At 36.6% G+C, this 20091-nt stretch overlaps 1 non-coding gene and 1 pseudogene across 1 annotated transcript; one reads left to right on the top strand and one right to left on the bottom strand.

The window, feature by feature from the left end:
• The first annotated feature begins 4062 nt into the window (after positions 1–4062).
• Positions 4063–15884, top strand: LOC121994749 (annotated as a pseudogene).
• On the bottom strand, positions 6692–6763 carry TRNAM-CAU. Its single transcript has one exon. It is a non-coding gene; the product is annotated as a tRNA-Met (tRNA).
• Positions 15885–20091: the final 4207 nt, after the last annotated feature.

Genomic DNA, 20091 nt, shown 5'->3' on the forward strand with positions numbered 1-20091 from the left:
ACCATGTGGTAACATTTGAACATAGTACATATGAGAAAAGTGTCGAAATTCTTTATCTAAAGGAAACTTGAGCATATCTTCTCTTTTAGGACCTCTTTCCACAAGTAAATCTCTCATTTTGTATCAAGATTATCTCAAACTCTTGTATCAAATATGTTCAAATCATATCTAAGTGTCAAACATTTATTCGTTTGTATGCTCATCATCACAACAATTATCAATATATTTAGTTTTGTCAATTTCAGTTTCATCCAAATCAATATCTTCATTCTCATTTTCTACAAATTACTCATTCTCATCACTTTCGTTTCTCACAAAATTTCCATTTTTATCATTCTTGTTTTCAACAAAATCTTCATTTGCATTTGATTTATTAGTTAAAATCTGAACTAGACTTTCCGTTGTGTCATGTTATTCTTTACTAAAATATTTATTCAATGAACCTCTTAAACTTTGAGCTATTTCTTTTTTAAAAAAAAAAAATCTTTTTTTGATATCCAGAAAGTTGTTTCATGATGATAAATAATTATGAATAAATATAATAAGCAATAAGCAAAGAATAATAAGACCTTGTATGAAAAATCTTTCTTCGATTTGAAATCCACTTATAGAAGACCTTACATGGATATCCTCTAAATTTATAAAAAAAAACACGACAATCCAATTGTTTAGTACCTTATTCATGCAATTAACAAAACAAAATTGCCTACGTAGGAGATATCCAAGGCTAATATTGCTTGAAATAATTGAAAACTTACTTCTTTTCTTGTTGTGGTTGGACAAAGGGTAATTTGATCGCTAGGATTAGAAAAACAAAGGGAAGATGTTCTTGTTCTGACAAAAGAAGAGAAGAGGAAGAAATTTTTTACCGTCTTCATTCAAAATTCTCAGATAGCTCCGTTGAGCTCGACCATTACACCCAAAAAAATAATAAGGAAAGACAACACCGAGTTGGTCTTATGAGGCAAACAAAAATCCTAGAAAACAAGGAGCAAAAGAGAAATGGAGAGGTCTACAGTTGCGGAAATAAAGTCCTATAAAAGAAGGTAGTTAGTCCTTGCTACACTTGACCAGCGGCAAAGAAGAGGACAAGGAAAACTACAGCTATGAATGAGAGAATAAAATTTTACCTTCTTCATTAGCATTAGCAACTTTAGTTAGCTTCAACGCACACTAGCAGCTCTTGTAGCAACACAAGGAAAGCACAAAATGGGATAAAACGGCTATTGTGGTGGCCGAAAGTAGAAGAAAAACTAAGATAGTGGCTCAGAAACAGTGGAAAAAAAAGGAAAAGAGAAGGCTGCATACAAGGAAAATTATATATATATATATATATTGACCTTTAGATCTCTTGGTGCCAATTCACCATAAAATGATCATCTGTCTGTCTTGTAGGGATTTTTTTTTCATTCTAGAATTTGCATCTAATTGTAGGCAGCTGCTCAACCACTATGTTACAATTTTGTAGCCAAGAAATCACGAAAAATTGATTACAAATCGCTACTATATTCTTGATCAATCACTTGACGATGATTCAAGACCAACTCGATAACTTGGCTGTGATTTTGATACTAACTCAAGTGTCTGATTGTGATTTTACTGCCTCGGCCACCTATTCAAATAATTATTAGTTAGAGAGACAAAAAAAAAATGGAGCATCTTGAGAAAATTAATGCATGATTTTTACAATTTGAAAAACTTAGTGCCAAGTTTAATATATTCGAAAAATAATTTTTCATTTGAATTAATTTTGTACTCCCGAAAAATTAATTTTATGAAAATTTTCTTTGTAAAATAAAATGGTTATGAAAATCAATTCATAAACCTCCTTTTCACAAGCTAACACAAAACTTTCTTTAAATTTATCTACTATTTTAATTGTAAAAAAGTTCAAATTATTTTTTAAGTAAAAAAATATTATCAGAGCCAAGTTTCGATCTTGGGACCTATGGGTTATGGGCCCACCACGCTTCCGCTGCTCCACTCTGATTGATATTTAAATTTTAAATACAATAGGATTAAGTAAGTATGTATTAACAATAATGATATGGTATGTTATGAGTGGACCCAATGGGAGGTGGTAGTTAAGGTCAAGGTACGTGAGGCGGCAGTGAAAGTCAGGGTGAGATGACAATCAGGGTCAAAATATAATTAGATGGACGAGTCACTCTCAATAAAACTCAGCTCCTCACTCCTCAACGCTAAGGCATTCAGTTTGGAGCTGGTCGAACTTAAGGGCCTCAACCCTCCACACCTCAGTGCCAAGATACACAGGATAAACCTAGTCAGCTCCCACAACGGTAGGGAATATGGTCCCAACTCCCCGCTTCTACAATACAACTCTCAGCATATGACCGATCGGCCCAAGGGCTAATCAGGTTGTAGGTACAATTCCCTATCTATCAACATTACAGCAACTATCAGCATATGGCCAGTCGGCCCAAGGGCCGGTCGGGTTTACAAGGCCTAGGTCCCTATTTCTCAGCATTAAGGCAATTCTCATCATATGGTCATTTTGTCGGGCCAAGGGCTAGTAAGATTTATAGGGCATAGTTTCCTATTCCTCAGTGCCATTTTTTTTTATTAGTTAGAGAGACAAAAAAAAATGGAGCATCTTGAGAAAATTAATGCATGATTTTTATAATTTGAAAAACTTAGTGCCAAGTTCAATATATTCGAAAAATAATTTTTCATTTGAATTAATTTTGTACCCCCGAGAAATTAATTTTATGAAAATTTACTTTGTAAAATAAAATGGTTATGAAAATCAATTCATAACCCTTCTTTTCACAAGCTAACTCTAAACTTTCTTTAAATTTATCTACTATTTTAATTGTAAAAAAGTTCAAATTATTTTAAAGTAAAAAAAATATATCAGAGCCAAGTTTCGATCTTGGGACTTGTGGGTTATGGGCCCACCACGCTTCCGCTGTGCCACTCTGATTGATACTAAAATATTAAATACAATAGGATTAAGTAAGTATGTATTTACAATAATGATATGGTATGTTATGAGTAGACCCAATGGGAGGTGGTGGTTAAGGTCAAGGTACGTGAGGCGGCGGTGAAAGTCAGGGTGAGATGACAATTAGGGTCAAAATATATGTAGATGGACGAGTCACTCTCACCGAAACCCAGCTCCTCACTCCTCGATGCTAAGGCATTCAGTATGGAGCCGATCGAAATTAAGGGCCTCAGCACTCCACACCTCAGTGCCAAGATACACAGGATAAACCTAGTCAGCTCCCACAACGGTAGGGCATACGGGCCCAATTCCCTGTTTTTACAATACAATTCTCAACATATGGCCGATCGGCCCAAGGGCTAATCAGGTTGTAGGTACAGTTCCCTATCTCTCAGCATTACGACAACTATCAGCATATGGTCGGTCGGCCCAAGGGTCGGTTGGGTTTAGAAGGACTAGGTCCCTATCTCTCAACATTAAGGCAATTCTCATCATATGGTCGTTTGGTCGGCCCAAGGGCTAGTCAGATTTATAGGGCATAGTTCCCTATTCCTTGGTGCCTTTTTTTTTATTAGTTAAAGAGACAAAAAAAAATGGAGCATCTTGAGAAAATTAATGCATGATTTTTATAATTTGAAAAACTTAGTGCCAAGTTTAATATATTCAAAAAATAATTTTTCATTTGAATTAATTTTGTACTCCCGAAAAATTAATTTTATGAAAATTTACTTTGTAAAATAAAATGGTTATGAAAATCAATTCATAACCCTCCTTTTCACAAGCTTACTAAAAACTTTCTTTAAATTTATCTACTATTTTAATTGTAAAAAAGTTCAAATTATTTTTTAAGTAAAAAAAAATTATCAGAGCCAAATTTCAATCTTGGGACCTGTGGGTTATAGGCCCACCACACTTCTGCTGCGCGACTCTGATTAATATTTAAATTTTAAATACAAAGGATTAAGTAAGTATGTATTAACAATAATGATATGGTATGTTATGAGTGGACCCAATGGGAGGTGGTGGTTAAGGTCAAGGTACGTGAGGCGACGGTGAAAGTCAGGGTGAGATGACAATCAGGGTCAAAATATAAGTAGATGGACGAGTCACTCTCAACAAAACTCAGCTCCTCACTCCTCAACGCTAAGGCATTCAGTTTGGAGCTGGTCGAACTTAAGGGCCTCAACCCTCCACACCTCAGTGCCAAGATACACAGGATAAACCTAGTCAGCTCCCACAACAGTAGGGAATACGGTCCCAACTCCCCGCTTCTACAATACAACTCTCAGCATATGGCCGATCGGCCCAAGGGCTATTCAGGTTGTGGGTACAATTCCCTATCTCTCAACATTACGGCAACTATCAGCATATGGCCAGTCGGGCCAAGGGTCGGTCGGGTTTACAAGGCCTAGGTCCCTATCTCTCAGCATTAAGGCAATTCTCATCATATGGTCATTTTGTCAGGCCAAGGGCTAGTAAGATTTATAGGGCATAGTTTCCTATTCCTCAGTGCCATTTTTTTTTATTAGTTAGAGAGACAAAAAAAAAATGGAGCATCTTGAGAAAATTAATGCATGATTTTTATAATTTGAAAAACTTAGTGCCAAGTTCAATATATTCGAAAAATAATTTTTCATTTGAATTAATTTTGTACCCCCGAGAAATTAATTTTATGAAAAATTACTTTATAAAATAAAATGGTTATGAAAATCAATTCATAACCCTTCTTTTCACAAGCTAACTCTAAACTTTCTTTAAATTTATCTACTATTTTAATTGTAAAAAAGTTCAAATTATTTTTAAGTAAAAAAAAATATCAGAGCTAAGTTTCGATCTTGGGACCTGTGGGTTAATGGCCCACCACACTTCCACTGCGCCACTCTGATTGATATTTAAAAATTAAATACAATAGGATTAAGTAAGTATGTATTAACAATAATGATATGGTATGTTATGAGTGGACCCAATGGGAGGTGGTGGTTAAGGTCAAGGTACGTGAGGCGGCGGTGAAAGTCAGGGTGAGATGACAATTAGGGTCAAAATATATGTAGATGGACGAGTCACTCTCACCGAAACCCAGCTCCTCACTCCTCGATGCTAAGGCATTCAGTATGGAGCTGGTCGAACTTAAGGGCCTCAGCTCTCCACACCTCAGTGCCAAGATACACAGGATAAACCTAGTCAGCTCCCACAACGGTAGGGCATACGGGCCCAATTCCCCGCTTTTACAATACAACTCTCAGCATATGGCCGATCGGCCCAAGGGCTAATCAGGTTGTAGGTACAATTCCCTATCTCTCAGCATTACGATAACTATCAGCATATGGTCGGCCGACCCAAGGGCCGGTCGGGTTTACAAGGCCTAGGTCCCTATCTCACAACATTAAGGTAATTCTCATCATATGGTCGTTTGGTCGGCCCAAGGGCTAGTCAGATTTATAGGGCATAGTTCCCTATTCCTCAGTCCCTTTTTTTTTATTAGTTAGAGAGACAAAAAAAAAAAATGGAGCATCTTGATAAAATTAATGCATGATTTTTATAATTTGAAAAACTTAGTGCCAAGTTTAATATATTCGAAAAATAATTTTTCATTTGAATTAATTTTGTACTCTCAAAAAATTAATTTTATGAAAATTTACTTTGTAAAATAAAATTGTTATGAAAATCAATTCATAACCCTCCTTTTCACAAGCTAACTCTAAACTTTCTTTAAATTTATCTACTATTTTAATTGTAAAAATGTTCAAATTATTTTTAAAGTAAAAAAAAATTATCAGAGCCAAGTTTCGATCTTGGGACCTGTGGGTTATGGGCCCACCACGCTTCCGCTGCTCCACTCTGATTGATATTTAAATTTTAAATACAATAGGATTAAGTAAGTATGTATTAACAATAATGATATGGTATGTTATGAGTGGACCCAATGGGAGGTGGTAGTTAAGGTCAAGGTACGTGAGGCGGCAGTGAAAGTCAGGGTGAGATGACCATCAGGGTCAAAATATAATTAGATGGACGAGTCACTCTCAATAAAACTCAGCTCCTCACTCCTCAACGCTAAGGCATTCAGTTTGGAGCTGGTCGAACTTAAGGGCCTCAACCCTCCACACCTCAATGCCAAGATACACAGGATAAACCTAGTCAGCTCCCACAACGGTAGGGAATACGGTCCCAACTCCCCGCTTCTACAATACAACTCTCAGCATATGACCGATCGGCCCAAGGGCTAATCAGGTTGTAGGTACAATTCCCTATCTATCAACATTACAGCAACTATCAGCATATGGCCAGTCGGCCCAAGGGCCGGTCGGGTTTACAAGGCCTAGGTCCCTATCTCTCAGCATTAAGGCAATTCTCATCATATGGTCATTTTGTCGGGCCAAGGGCTAGTAAGATTTATAGGGCATAGTTTCCTATTCCTCAGTGCCATTTTTTTTTTATTAGTTAGAGAGACAAAAAAAAATGGAGCATCTTGAGAAAATTAATGCATGATTTTTATAATTTGAAAAACTTAGTACCAAGTTTAATATATTCGAAAAATAATTTTTCATTTGAATTAATTTTGTACCCCCGAGAAATTAATTTTATGAAAATTTACTTTGTAAAATAAAATGGTTATGAAAATCAATTCATAACCCTCCTTTTCACAAGCTAACTCTACACTTTCTTTAAATTTATCTACTATTTTAATTGTAAAAAAGTTCAAATTATTTTTAAGTAAAAAAAAATTATCAGAGCCAAGTTTCGATCTTGGGACCTGTGGGTTATGGGCCCACCACGCTTCCGCTGCGCCACTCTGATTGATATTTAAATATTAAATACAATAGGATTAAGTAAGTATGTATTAACAATAATGATATGGTATGTTATGAGTGGACCCAATGGGAGGTGGTGGTTAAGGTCAAGGTACGTGAGGCGGCGGTGAAAGTCAGGGTGAGATGACAATCAGGGTCAAAATATAAGTAGATAGACGAGTCACTCTCAACGAAACTCAGCTCCTCACTCCTCAACGCTAAGACATTCAGTATGGAGCTAGTTGAATTTAAGGGCCTCAGCCCTCCACACCTGAGTGCCAAGATACACAGGATAAACCTAGTCAGCTCCCACAACGGTAGGGCATACGGTCCCAACTCCCCGCTTCTACAATACAACTCTCAGCATATGGCCGATCGGCCCAAGGGCTAATCTAGTTGTAGGTACAGTTCCCTATCTCTCAGCATTACGACAACTATCAGCATATGGTCGGTCGGCCTAAGGGCCGGTCGGGTTTACAAGGCCTAGGTCCCTATCTCTCAACATTAAGGCAATTCTCATCATATGGTCGTTTGGTCGGCCCAAGGTATAGTCAGATTTATAGGGCATAGTTCCCTATTCCTCAGTGCCTTTTTTTTATTAGTTAGAGAGACAAAAAAAATGGAGCATCTTGAGAAAATTAATGCATGATTTTTATAATTTGAAAAACTTAGTGCCAAGTTTAATATATTCGAAAAATAATTTTTCATTTGAATTAATTTTGTACTCCCGAGAAATTAATTTTATGAAAATTTACTTTGTAAAATAAAATGGTTATGAAAATCAATTCATTACACTCCTTTTCACAAGCTAACTCTAAACTTTCTTTAAATTTATCTACTATTTTAATTGTAAAAAAGTTCATATTATTTTTAAGTAAAAAAAATTATCAATGCCAAGTTTCGATCTTGGGACCTATGGATTATAAGCCCATCACGCTTCCACTATGCCACTCTAATTGATTTTTAAATATTAAATACAATAGGATTAAGTAAGTATGTATTAACAATAATGATATGGTATAATATGAGTGGACCCAATGGGAGGTGGTGGTTAAGGTCAAGGTTCGTGAGGCGGCGGTGAAAGTCAGGGGGAGATGACAATCAAGGTCAAAATATAAGTAGATGGGCGAGTCACTCTCACCGAAACTCAGCTCCTCACTCCTCAACGCTAAGGCATTCAGTATGGAGCTGGTCGAACTTAAGGGCCTCAGCCCTCCACACCACAATGCCAAGATACACAGGATAAACCTAGTCAACTCCCACAACGGTAGGGCATACGGGCCCAACTCCCCGCTTCTACAATACAACTCTCAGCATATGGCTGATCGTCCCAAGGGCTAATCAGGTTGTAGGTACAGTTGCCTATCTCTCAGCATTACGGCAACTATCAACATATGGCCGGTCGGCCCAAGGGCCGATCGGGTTTACTAGGCCTAGGTCCCTATCTGTCAGCATTAAGGCAATTCTCATCATATGGTTGTTTGGTCGGCCCAAGGGCTAGTCAGATTTATAGGGCATAGTTCCCTATTCCTCAGTGTCAGGACACTTAGTATATGGTTGGTCGGCCTAAAGTGCCAGACGGATCTATGGGGCCAAGCTCCCCCCTTCTTATATGCTAACCTACCAGCATACACTAGGCCAATCGGATAGCCTCCAGGAGACAATATTGTCAGGAAGTCATAACAACCTAGCAGAGAATAATTGTTACTTGTTAGGTTATGTTCCGCTACTACAACATATATCTACGATGGAACCTTCATATGAGGGTGGCTATACATCTACCAGTACATGACATCTGACATTCTTAGCCACCTCATTTATTGCAAAGGTTATAAAAGACAGTTCATATACATGTAACAGTAGATTTCTCGGAGGATAACTATGCATCTTCCAAATTGTACATCTTCCATTACCTAATATATTTTGGCATCAGATATTCCTTGTCACCTTATTATCGTGGAGGTTATGAGAGGCAGCATAAAAGGAGGGTTCTCTCCATTGGCCAGATACGTTTTGCATTACACGTGTGCACACATCTACTATTTATCATCTTCTCCACTTTTCGCTCAGAGATTTGAATTTAGTGCAATGGAAGCGAACGAAGGTCGGGGGGATCGGTTGACTGATAAAAAGGTTCGATCGATCGAATAATGAATTATCCAAACAGAAGTTGAATCTTGACTAAAGTCGGCTAGGTTCAAGAGGTTCAATTGACTGATCAAAAGGATCAGTTGACCAATAAACTTCAGATCATGATAACTGATCCTAAACGGTCAGTTTGACTAGGAGAGCTATAAATAGAGTTGTGAACCTGGAGTTCCATATACACTGTCTTCTATTGTTTACTGCTTTCCATTTTTTGTATATTTAATTGTTGTAAGAGGTTACTCCATCAAAAGGAGATTTTTAATAGAGCTTTTAAAGTTTTGAACTAACAACCACCTAGGTTGTAACTAAGTAAAAACCTCTGATTTTTTTTTATTTTATGTTATTTTTTTCTAATTAATGTGTGTGTATCCTTGCTAAGTGATAAGCAAGAGAATTAGTAAATTTAATTACAGGATGCTATTCCCCCCCCCCCCCCCCTAGCCGGACTACACAGGACCTATAAATTCGTCCCAGGTGGCTTATAGCACTTTCTTCCTTTTCATCTTCTTCGACTTATCTTTCTTTTGATTTAGATTTTTTTGTATGAAGTGTCCCTTCTTGTTGCATCCAAAGCATGTGATGTTTATCTTTGCATCATTGGATGTCGACTTGATCATTTTCTGGATATCATTATTGGTGAAATTCTTTTCTTTCTAGTGAACATTTTCCTTATTAGGTTCACTAGTTGTTCTTCATCTGATTCTGAATTAGATCCGTCTTCTAATTCAGGCTTGGTTTGGGTTCTTATTTTCTCCTTCTTTGTCGAACCTGCAAGAAACATTATACCCTTCTCGACCTGATTTGAGTTAGTCTATTCATGGAGTTCAAGTTTATAAAATAGCTCATCTAATTTTAATTTATTCAAATTCTTTGAAACTTTATAGGCATCTACTATAGATGCCCACGGTGCATTTCAAGGAAAAGAGTTTAAGGCTTACCTTATGATGTCCCTATTTTCTATTTGATGACCTATCAAATGAAGTCCATTCAGGATATCTTTAATCCTTGCATGTAGTTGAGTTTTTGTCTCTCTATCTTATATTTTAATATTAAATAAACTATTTAATAACAAATCATGTTTCATTACCTTAGCATCACTTGTGTCGTCATGTAGTTAGTTCAACTTATCCGAGAGTTCCTTTGTGTTCTCGAACGGTCCAACCTAGTTGAGTTCTTCCTTGGTCAGTCCACATTGAAGGGTGTTCAGAGCTTTTGAATCAACTTGAGCCTTCTTCCTTTCTGGGTTCCAGTTTTCCGGATTAAGAGGGAATTTAGTTGCATCATCAATTGGCACCATGCATCCTCATCGGATTGAAAATCACTAGTCGATGTTTGTCTTCAAGTATACCTCCATTCTTTTCTTCGAGTAAGGGAAATCATCCCCGCTGAAGAGTGGAGGTTGAGCAATGTTGTAGCCTTCACTTTGGGCATTAGGAAAGAACTTGCACACACAAAAAGAAACTAAGAGAAAAAGTCTCAAGACTAGGTCTTGAAATAGTAGTGTGGGAGGGAATAAAATAGAAAAGAATGACTCATTTGGTGTTACACTAATTTCAAGTATTTCACAAAAGAAAGCGAGAAATATTATCTGAAGAGGTGATTGCACCAATCTGAATTAGATCAAAAAATTCAAAATTGAACAAAAGCAAAGCAAAAAATAATAACAAAAATCCCCTACTTGATTGGTGGTTACACCAATTCAAGGTGAACCTTCATCTAATACCACTTGTAAATTGTGTGCACGTAAGAGAGGGGTGAATCATGTGATTTTAAAAATATTTCTTCTCAGAACATTAAAAAATAAGTGCACAGCAGAAATCAAAACAGTTAAGTAAGAAAGAAGAGAAAGCAAAACACACTGATTTATTTGTTTCAGAGCTTTTGACGACTCCTATTTCAAGACTCAGACCCTTTGGACCTTTCTGATGGATAATTCACTATTATTCACAAAACCTAATACAAGATTTAATGAAAATATAAGACCCTACACTTTCCTATGCAATTAATGAATATGAAAGTACAACTTTAAATTATACTAACTTTTGTGGTTGAAGATCGTGGCTCAAATTCGGTGTCGTTCTGACTGAAGTAATCGAGCATAGAAAAGTGGTAATGAAGCAACAAAAATTATCGCAATAATTCATGTAAGAGTTGTCTTTTTTTGTTGGCCTAAGACACTCTTTTATACACCATTGGAGGTGCCTCCAATGGGTCAGGGTGCCTCCAATGGCGCTTATCTGATCCAAGGTCTTCGGTTTCTATCCACACAAGGGTGCCTTCAATGGCTCTAAGGCACCTCTAATGCACTCTGAGGTGCCTCCAATGCTCTCCCGAGTGCCTTCGCTCAGCGAACTTCTATCCCCAAAGTTCATCCATGCGAGGGCACCTCCATCATGTCCAAGGCACCTCCACTAAGCTCCGAGGTGCCTCTCCATAGCTCCGAGGCGCCTCTAGCGCTGTTCATCCAAGGTTGAGTTATACATTTTAGCTCATGAAAAACAAAGTTAGTCCAAACAACAAAAGTATCATATAAAAAAGAGTTAGCGTAATAAAAATAAAATTATTAATTAAATCTTGTCTTACAAAGACCAGGATCTAGTCATGATCTCAATTTAAACTTTGAAAATAGATGTAAGCTAGACCAACACCTATATATAGTCCCACTAGGACTCATCCTCACTGGCTCCTTTAGTGCTTACCTTACTTATCATTGTAGACTTACTTGACAAGATCCATCAAGACTTCATGTCAAATTCCCCATCTAGACTTTAGCCAATTGTCAGGCCCCATAGATCCAACTGGACCCCCAATCATATATCAACCTATCTGGTATTCCTGCTAGTTATTAGGTCTCCCAAACCTAACTGGACTTCAACTTAGTGTTAGGTCTCATCACGTCTTCCAGTCCTGCACACTTGATAAATAGATTTAGAACATACAATGTATGATACCCTACACACACAGACACACACACACACCAAGGATAATAAGGAAAATGATTAAAAGGTTGATATAAATGAATTTATCTAGGTAAATAATACCACAATAATTGATAATTAATGATCAAATAAATTTATATGAATTAATAGAAATTATTGGAATTTTTCTAAATTTTAAATGAATCATTTTATATTTTATGAGGATAAAGGGGTAAGATATAACGTTTGTTTAGATTATCCAACTAAAGTGGAAGTTGATTAACTATATAAATTAAGGTTGGGTTATCAACCCCTAAGTTAATTTCTACCGCTACTATTCATCTATTTCACGCGACACATTGTGTGACCCAGATGCACTACTCACTACCGCCACCACCGTCGCGTGCCCGCCGTCGCCTAGTCGAAACCTCATTGATTGTTGGTGCATCTCTACTCATGAGCATACGACGTTTTCGCTGCTAGAAAGACTAGCGCCACCCAACAACCTGCACTGCTCCTTCATCGACGTGTGCAAGTTCGCACCAGCGCTGTGCCCATTCCTTGTTGACTGCAAGTCCCTCCTCTGCGTCGTTTCCTCTAGATGAACTCACATTCGCAGTGCACACCGTGGTAGCAACCCACTGTTACGTTGCCATAAAGCTGTGTCGATGCATCGCCGCTACACGCACGTCATCCGTAATGACGTTGTGCACCCTTCCAAGCTACCTCAGACCATCGCCTAGTACCATGCACTATCTTCTTATACTCAGTGAGTTATTATACTCACTACACCTTACTTTTCCTTTGACTTTCGGGTTAGCAGATAGAGGATATGTTGTGTCACTCAAAGGTACTGATTGTCGGTTCCACTTGAGTTTAGATTTCTGTTGAGTTGCTTGGTTTATTTTCTCGATGCTTATGTTTGTAGTTTTCCTACTGTATTAGTTTTTTTGATAGAATAATATGACTTTTATCTTGTGTAGTTTAGTATGATCTCATATATATGCATACATATATGCATCAACTTTAATAACTTAGTTATTTTATATTGCTTTGGTATTTGTGTTAGCTTTAGATGGTTTGATATCGATCATTTCCTATATTATCACTAGGAGTAACGTCTGATTTAGTGGATAAGTATATCCTTGGGACGTGATAATTTTATTGGTATCAGAGCATGGTTCGATTTTGATTATAGGCTGTGTTTTAGGATTTGCATCTTGTTTTAATTTACGATTTCCCAAGTTGGGATGCCAGGTAAGCCAAAGAACATCTATGAGCTATAGGAGAATAAGATATATCTTTAGTGGTTATCTTACCTTTTGGGTTCATTACTTTGATTGGTTTACTGTTAGACTCTTCAATTATGTTGGATGGTGTAGTTGTTTCTATACATGTCTATTGGGTACTCATTTATTCATTTCTTGCATGGTGATACTTAGTGAGTAAGTCTTATTTACAATCGTGGTCGGGGTCGACCATAGACGCGACCAATTGACACTTAGGATCTGTACTGATGCAAATGATGTAGATTCTTCTGTAGCACCAACTGATATCGAGTTAGAAAGTAGAGGTTTGGCCTGTCAACAACCTATTGAAGATCAAGGAGCATAGTCTCAGGAAATACCAACAAACATACCCTTCTTGCCACTACCATTTGGGTAATGGACAAGGAGTGCATACTCATACTATCCCAGTCAATAGAGGATTGATATATCCTATTCCATGAGAATTTTGACTATCGACTGCTCGTACCTGGTTAGATAACTTAGAAGGTACATCTAGATGTTTGAGAGATGATACTACTCTACCTCCTTTTGTATAGGTCGTCATAAGTGGAGGAATCAAAACATAATGGTTTACAAAGTGATGATTAGTCAACTCACCTAACGATATCCCATGGGAGATTTTGACTCATGGACCAATTGTACATGTTTAGATAACCTCGATGATACATTGGGATATATGACCCGCGAGAATGTAGAGAATGTGGTGTTAATTGTTTAACACCTATGAGATCCGACCATAATGCAATGGATTTCAAGGCAGAGTTTAGTCAACTCGTTAGATGTGGCCGTACCAAGTAGCTCAAGACCTTGACCATATATTCATTCACCTAAGATTGGGAAATATATATTCAGATCAAAATGTTTGACCCTTTGTCGGCATTTATTGGAGAACATTATGTGTAAGATTATGAAAGTTGTAGTGATGCCGCATAGTAGGCACTGGCATCTAGTCACAAAGTTAAGTGTTACTCCTTGGACCTTGGTAGTCGTTTGAACTACAGGTACTAGAAAAAATGATAGAATTTGACATTCTTTTTGGCACAGATTGGTTGGTTACTTATCATGCTGCAATCAACTATCGAGCAAGGAAATATATATTGTTTGTTGATGGCTTCTATAATGACGAGAGGTAGCTTGGTTTATAGTGCTAGAGTCACAGATAAGAAGACCAAGCAGAAATTGCTATGGAGTGATGAGTTGAATTATGGTGAAGTTATGATCTTATACTGTCTGAGTGTACTTGCATGTAGTGTATGTAGAATAGTTTTGTGTTTGTGATTATATGGTTTTAGACGTTACATACTATTCGGCGTGAGTCTGATAGATAATGTTTAATTAAGGGAAGCTCTGTTTTAGAGTGCTTTCCGCAGTTAATAGCATGAGTGTTATAAGTTGAAGATATTTTAGATTGAATTATTTATAGAGAGTAGTATTGATGATTGCTGATGATGCTGAGTTAGTGTAAACGAAATTGTAGAGTGATTAACAAAATTAGAACATTGGTGGGGAGTGTGCAATTTGAGTAGTTGGCTGTAGGAATTTTGTTGAGATTGTAGAGAAGTCATTTCTTTCCTTCATAAGATGAGGTCTAATTCGTGTGTCCCTAATGTTGTTAGGACATTGCTGTCAGGGTTTCTCAAGAAGAAGCAGGTGATGATTACTTAGGGTGTAATCCAAGTCCATCTTTATTTAATTCTATAATGCACTATAAGACACTATGCTTATTCATATAAGCTACTAAAGAAGATGATTGCTTGTGGTTGTTGGCCAAGCTATGTCACCTATAACATATTTGCTGGGGGAATATGTGGAAATAAAGAGTTCCTAACTTCTGAATTGCTAGAGTTGGCAAAACATGCATATGAGAAGATGCTGAATGCAGGATTTGTGCTAAACAAAATAAATGTAGGCAATTTTACACAATGCTTTGTCATATGGGGAAATTTGATAAGGCATTTCAGATTATAAAGGAGATGATGAGAGAGGGATTTGCTCTTGATTCTAGCACATACACAAAGATTATTGATGTTCTTTACCAAACAAGTAAATTAGAGGAGGCTTTCCTTTTATTTCAAGAAATGAAGAAGAATGGTGTTGTGCCTGATGTTTATGCATATACAATTTTAATTGACACTTTTTGCAAGGTGGGGCTAATTAAACAGGCTAGTATCTGGTTCAATGAAATGCAGATAGATGATTGTACCCCAAATGTAGTGACTTATATTGCACTTATACATGCTTATTTGAAAACAAAACAAGTCTCCAAGGATAATGAATTTTTCAATAGCATGATTAGCATGGATTATATTCCAATCATCACATACACTACATTGATTGATGGTTCTTGTCATATCTATGCCAAGATGAGAGGAAATTGTGAGGAGAAAATTACTGATAATTACTTTAATGATGGAATCAATGAAATCTTGGAGCCAAATGTTTTTATATATGGTGCATTGGTTGATGGCTTATGTAAAGCTCATAAAGTAGCTGAGGCTCGTGATTTACTCAATGCAAAGTCATCTGCTGGTTGAGACTAACCAGATTGTTTATGATGCCCTCATTAATGGGTTTTGCAAAGTTGGCAAACTTGATGATGCACAGGAGGTATTTGTTAGAATGTCTCAAAATGGTTATATTCCTGGTGTATACAACTCTCATATTGATAGGTTATTTAAGGATAAACCTCGATCTTGCTATGAAAGTTCTCTCCAAAATGTTAGAGTGTCAGAGACTAGTAGACTTATTTTGGAGGATTCTTGTACCTGAGTAGGGACGGAAACATAGTACGATGGATTTTGGAGGGTGTGTGATTCAAATTGGGTGATCGTTGATCAATTAACCAAGTTCGACCATTTTCTATTGACCCGCTAGACTGACTCTTTGGATCACTTGGTGGATCTTTCAACAAGTCATGTGTACAAAACTTCATTTTTGTGTAGAATTTCAAACAGACAGATGGACAGAGCACACCATTTACTAACTGAATGACTTACTTTGAGCATGTAAGATGAACTTGAAGGCAATGAGAAGATCATTTACACCTAGTGGATTTTACCCACAACAGTTAACTAGACGGTAATATAGTTATAGGGGAAGCACGATGGGCTTAGAACCCATACAGTAGTAATTATCTGCTTTAGAATAGATCAGCATATAGTTATAAGAAAAATCCTATTCCCTAATAGTTAGGACCTCCCATGGTATTAGAATGGACTAGTATAGGGGTGTCCTGCTTAGTTGTTACCCTTATATGAGAATATATTAGTATTACAATTTGAGGAGTAAATTTAGAGATCAAATTTTTATTAGTGAATGCCAAGGATAATAAGGAAAACGATTAAAATTTTGATATAAATGAATTTATTTAGGAAAATAATAACACAATAATTGATAATTAATAAGCAAAGAAGTTTATACAAATTAATAGAAATTACTAAATTTTTTTCTAGATTTTAAATGAATCGTTTTATATTTCATGTGGATAAAGGGGTCAGAAATAAAGCCTGTTTAGATTACCCAATTAAAATGAAAGTTGATTAAGTATATAAGCTAAGGTGGGATTATCAAATCGTAAGTCAACTTTGGTCGCTACTGTTTGTTTCTTTCACGTGACACATCACGCAACCCAGATGCGCTGCTCGCCATCGCCCCGTGTCAACTGTCACCAGTCGAAACCTCACTGACCGTCGACGTTTCTTTGCCCATGTACACGCAATGTTTTCGCTACTAGAAAGACCTGCGTCGCCGAACAATCGACACTGCTCCTTCATGGATGTGTGCAAGGCCACACTGACACTACACCCTTTCCTCATTGACCGCAAGTCGCTCCTCTACGCCACTTCCTCCCGATGAATTCATGTTCATAGTGCACGCCGTCGTAGAAGCCCACTATCGCGTTGTCGCGACGCCGTGTGACTGTTGCACGCACATCATCCGTTGTGATGTTGTGTGCCCTTCCCAACTGCCTTAGGTCGTCACCTACTCTATCCATGATGAAGCAACCTTCTATGGTTGTTGGCGTGTTGGTGCAGCAGTGCCGCCACTGCCCGACCTTTAGACCACCACTATCTTTTCGTTACCTTCCCGAGCGCAAGCGACATACACGTGTTGCACATTTGCTCTGATCATTGCCCCTTCTGTTCCTTACACTGATGACCCCATCATGGGCTGATTCCCACAGTCATCGTTGGATAAGATAAGATAATTAGAGTTTATTAATGAACATTGAATTATTTGATTTATTCCATAGATTAATCAGATTGTTAAGTAGAGTTTATTTGATTAATTAAGGTAATAAAAAATAATTAAGTGATTAATCCATAATTATTAATAAGTGTAATGAAGTAAGATTAATTCATGTAATGAGTTAACTTGATAGTTAACTAGAATTTTAATAGAATTACTTTAGTATTTAGATTGACATAATATCATATGCTAGTAGGATTTGAGCTCGATATGACCTTTGGACTTGAAGACAGATAGGGCACTCTACATTAGAGGTGGGTAGTTTCTGCTTTGACCTCTATAGTTTCGTTGATCTTAGTTCATGATTCTATTATCTATATTTAGTATGTAATAGTTACTGATGTTATCTTGACTCCACTCTATGTATTCCTTGAGTTGACCTTTTTTACTTGCACTTATTTTAGTTTATTTTAATATCTATATAGTCTCATTGTTATCCATGCTAATTCTGGTCATTTATGCTTGTACTTTCATGCTAGTGATACTAGACCATAGCATAGCTATAAAATATTGAACTAGGTTACTAGCTTGATATTTATTCATGCCTTTGCACTAATGCTAACATACCATAGTGTAGGATATTGAGTATCCTACTAGACCTTTGTATGTTATTTAAGCTCATGTCTATACTTTAGTAAGATCATACCATAATGTAGGATGTCGAGTATCCTACTAGACCTTTGCTTGTTATGTAAGTTCATGCCTATATATTAGTAAGATTATGCCATAGTGTAGGATATTGAGTATCCTACTAGACATTTGTTTGTTATGTAGGCTCATGCATATACATATTAGTAAGATTATATCGTAATGTAGGATATCGAATATCATACTAGACCTTTACTTGTTATGTTGGCTCATGCCTACATATTAGTAAGATTATACCGTAGTATAGGATCTCGAGGATTCTACTAGATCTTTTTTTATATATAGGCTCATCGTGTATATACATATTAGTAAGATTATATCATAGTGTAGGATATTGAATATCCTATTGACCTTTGCTTGTTATTTAGTCTCATGCTTATACGCTAGTGAGGTTAGACTGAAATGAGGTTATAGAGTGTTATATTGGATGTAATTATTCACTTTCTGCTTATTATTTTATTGGTATATTCTATCAACCACTATATCTCATTTGTGGTTGAGAGAATCGTCAGTGATCATGATACAGACAACTGGCCATGAGATATTTGTGATAACGAGTTTGAGTGCAATCCATAGCTGGATAGTTATGTATATACTATGTCTGCCCATGAGATTTTATGTGGTAGCGAGTTCACCCGCAGACTGAATATTTACTTACCCTGACTACCCACAAGGTCATTTGTGGTAGAACATTTCTCCTATAGTCAAAGCTTGTTATATGTTGGTTGTGTATTTATTTGTGCAAGATTTAAATATACTGTATGTACTCCCAATTTATTAGTTGTATAGATTAGTGGAGAATTATGTAGTTGTTTATGATTTTGGTTAGCAGATGATTATACTAGACTTTTGTAGTAAGTATTATTATCTGAGACTACATCATTTGATTTCCTTATATATAGTATTATATACTATCTTCTTATACTCACTGAGTTATTATACTCACTACACTTTACTTTTCCTTTGACTTTCAGGTTAGTAGATAGAGGATATGTTATGTCACTCAGAGGTCTTGGTTGTCGGTTCCACTAGAGTTTAGATTTTTGTTGAGTTGCTTGGTTTATTTTCTTGATGCTTGTGTTTATAGTTTTCTTACTGTATCAGTTTTTTTGATAGAATAATATGACTTTTATCTTGTGTAGTTTAGTATGATCTCATATATATGCATACATATATACATCAACTTTTAATAACTTAGTGATTTTATATCGCTTTAGTGTTTGTGTTAGCTTTAGATGATTTGATATTGATTATTTCCTATATTGTCATTAAGGGGTATCGTCCGATTTGGCAGACAAGTATACTCTCGGGGTATGACTTACACTATCTAACTTTAATCTTTTGTCATATATCAAAACCTAAGTTTGATTAGTAGTACAAATTGCACCAATATGGCTTTCCTTGCAGGTTCTTCCAAGGAGGTGAAGATGAAAGACAAAACCAAATCGGAGCCAAGTATTGAGTTTGACTCAGAATCAGATGAAGAAGACAATTACTGAACCTGGTAAGGAAGATGTTCACTAGGAAGGAAATGAACTTCACCAAGAATGACCTACAGAAGATGATCAAGTCTACAACCAACAATGCAAAGGCAAACATCACCTGCTTTGGCTGTAACAAAAAAGGTCATTTCAAGTACGAGTGTTCAAATATGAAAGAAGACAAGCTCAAGAAGGCAAGAAGGAAGAAGGTGCTCAAAACCACCTGAGACGAGTCTTCTTCGAAAGAATCAGATGCTGAAGAACCAAAGCATACAAGCCATCTCATGTTGATGGCAACCAAACCCTAGTCGAAAAATTATTTAGACCAAGCAGATGAGTCCGAGTACGAATCAAGTCATGGATCTATATCGGTTTATGAAGTTTCCAATAAGGTAGAACTTATTTTCACTATAAATTTTTTAAAATAATTGCATATTTAAATAAAACATTAACTAATTCTGAAAAACAAGTTAAATTGCTCCTTAAGAAAAATTAAGATCTTAAGGAACAACTTAACTTAGACTCCTCAACTTAACAAATTCAATATGGAAACTCAACTCAAGTTGCAAAACTGGAGGACGAAATATTGAAATGTGAAGTTGA

Source organism: Zingiber officinale, chromosome 6A (genome assembly GCF_018446385.1).
Source record: "Zingiber officinale cultivar Zhangliang chromosome 6A, Zo_v1.1, whole genome shotgun sequence".
NCBI classification, from domain to species: Eukaryota; Viridiplantae; Streptophyta; class Magnoliopsida; order Zingiberales; family Zingiberaceae; genus Zingiber; species Zingiber officinale.